Here is a 2,327-nt window from a genome sequence, read left to right as displayed (position 1 = left end):
CTGATTGTATTGAAAATGAACATTGTAATAGTAAAGTATTGCTCGCCTCCTGCCATGAGGAAACATGGTTCTACAAACGACTTTTAATTCTTGCTCTTGTGGCATCATCAAACTCTTTCTTAACAATGCAGCCCAATGTAGAAAACTCATTGAATAAATCCACAAAGAAAGATATACCAGACATTCCCTTTCTGAAAAAGACAACAAAGATTCATCTATGGAAATAAGGTTAGAACATCAGTTTCCACAGCTGAAATACCAAGTTAGTTTCAGAGAAACAACACAGTTTAATATTAATAATATATCATGTAATTACTCATCCGTGTTTTCCGTAACAAATACAATATCCTGCTAGAACAACTACCCTGGAAATTGCGGTTGAATCGGAAAGCCTTGTACGTGCTCAATATCACCATGCATTCAGAACATGACACCAACCAAATTGTATGACCATGGAGAGTTCAAGCAGTAATGAATTATCATTGGATGAAAAAAGTTCTAAAAAATGTGTGTAAACTGAAGAAGCATATATCATCTTGGGGAGCCTCTTCCTATGCTTGGCATTCTATTAGTGCAGTAGATGCTCCCACCCGGCGCAAAGGCGCATGACCTTCCACACACACACACACACACACACACACACACATGCACACACACACACATACACACACCAGAGAAGGAATCAAGAAATACCCAAGGCAACAAATGGATATCAAAGAGAAAAACCAGAAGAAGGCGAGAAGAAACCTTGTGCGTCACTTCATCTTGTAGCCGTTCCTAGGGCGGTGACCATGAAAATGTAGCAGGGGGGCGGGGCTTCGAGGGAGAGTGGGATGGCTACATTTAAAAATAGAGAAGATGTACCAGTACTTTGTTCTAAGTAAAAGGTATTCAGGCTTGAAAATTAGCCCTGATTTGAAGTGCCTTTTCATGTCAGATGTTACTCTGATTAAATAATCACCATGCATAGTAAGCATTTCGCAATTTCTTCACTAATAATGGGTGCAATATAAGAAGCAATATACTCCAAGGCACATACAGTTTGATGCAAGATGCATGGCTGAGACAGATGGATTAGAAAAAGATTGGAATTAATGGATGCAGGTACTACACAGTTTTATATGCTGACAAGTATGCACAATGTAATGAATTGTCAATGAGGTCATCCACGTTTTCAGCGGCATAAACATTCATTGGGATCTACTAAAGAAATCCATGACACATATTGAACCCCAGTATTCACCCCAAAAGCATGACTTGGACAATTGGACATGGATAGTAACAACATGACCCAGATTCATACATACCCACGCTCAACTCTGACATTCCAAATAACCACATGGAAAAGGAAACGACCCCCCAAATTAAGAGACAGCTTCACTGAAGCAATGCTAGCTGTGACGTAATCTATAAGGTGTCGAGGGGGCTAGTGATTGATGCACACCTATTTAACTCATCTAGCATTTTGATAAGTTCACCGAAGAGATCATTGAGTAGGACACGCTTCTGCCTCTTGTATTTGTGCATTTTCCTCGGTGCTTTCTTCTTGCACTTGCTAACGGTGACATGCCTGCGAATTGAAAGCTACTACATCAGCAACAATGGAACACAGGCACAGCTCTCTTGCACAGTAGGTACGGTACACATTATGTTCATGCTAACAACATCTGCTATTGAGATGCTTGAATCACACTTCATGTTTCTATTTTCTAAATTAAAATAGACATCGGTACAGCAGAAAAGAAACACACAAATAGGTAGCCAAATTACCTCACAAAGCTATTAGCAAGGTAGTAGCAAAATCCTGAGCTCCATCCAGTTCTTGCTTCGTTTCCACTACGGCAAGCACTCCCTGCCGCTGAAATTGCTGATGAATATGACAGTGAAAAAACAGGGAATTGACCCAAGGAAGTATCCAGACTGTGTGCTATTCATTGGGAGGCGGCTGACTAACTAACTGTTGATGGAGTGGAAGAAGACCGCTGGCTTTCGAGCGGTGGTGCAGCCTGCTGTTGAGAAAGCCTGTTGATGGAGTGGAAGAGGACGGCGGTCCGGCCCTGCTACACCACCTCTTCTCTCTCTCCCTCTCATCTTCTCACCCCTCGCTCCTCCCCAGACGCCCCCACACTCTCCTCCTCCTCCTCCCCCGTCTCATCCACCCCTCCTCGTCCCGGATCCTGCCGGATCCGAGGCTTGTGGGCGCGGAGGCGAGCTTCTCCGGCACCGGCGTCGGTGCCGGCGGCAGCGGGAAAGGAGGCGGGGTCGTGGGGGAGACACGCAGGCTAGGTCACGGGCATCGGCGGCAGCGGTAGGAGAGGAGGCAGGGG

At 44.6% G+C, this 2,327-nt stretch overlaps 1 long non-coding RNA gene across 1 annotated transcript; it reads right to left on the bottom strand.

Moving 5' to 3' along the window:
- Positions 1–1,432: 1,432 nt before the first annotated feature.
- On the bottom strand, positions 1,433–2,094 carry LOC120966173 (uncharacterized). The gene is made up of 3 exons (XR_005759375.3): positions 1,959–2,094; positions 1,771–1,867; positions 1,433–1,570 (listed from the first exon to the last, which is right to left on the bottom strand). It is a non-coding gene; the product is annotated as an uncharacterized lncRNA (long non-coding RNA).
- Between the last annotated feature and the right edge of the window lie 233 nt (positions 2,095–2,327).

This window comes from Aegilops tauschii, chromosome 6 (assembly GCF_002575655.3).
Source record: "Aegilops tauschii subsp. strangulata cultivar AL8/78 chromosome 6, Aet v6.0, whole genome shotgun sequence".
In the NCBI taxonomy this organism is placed as follows: Eukaryota; Viridiplantae; Streptophyta; class Magnoliopsida; order Poales; family Poaceae; genus Aegilops; species Aegilops tauschii.
This window is presented reverse-complemented; position numbering and strand designations above follow the sequence as displayed.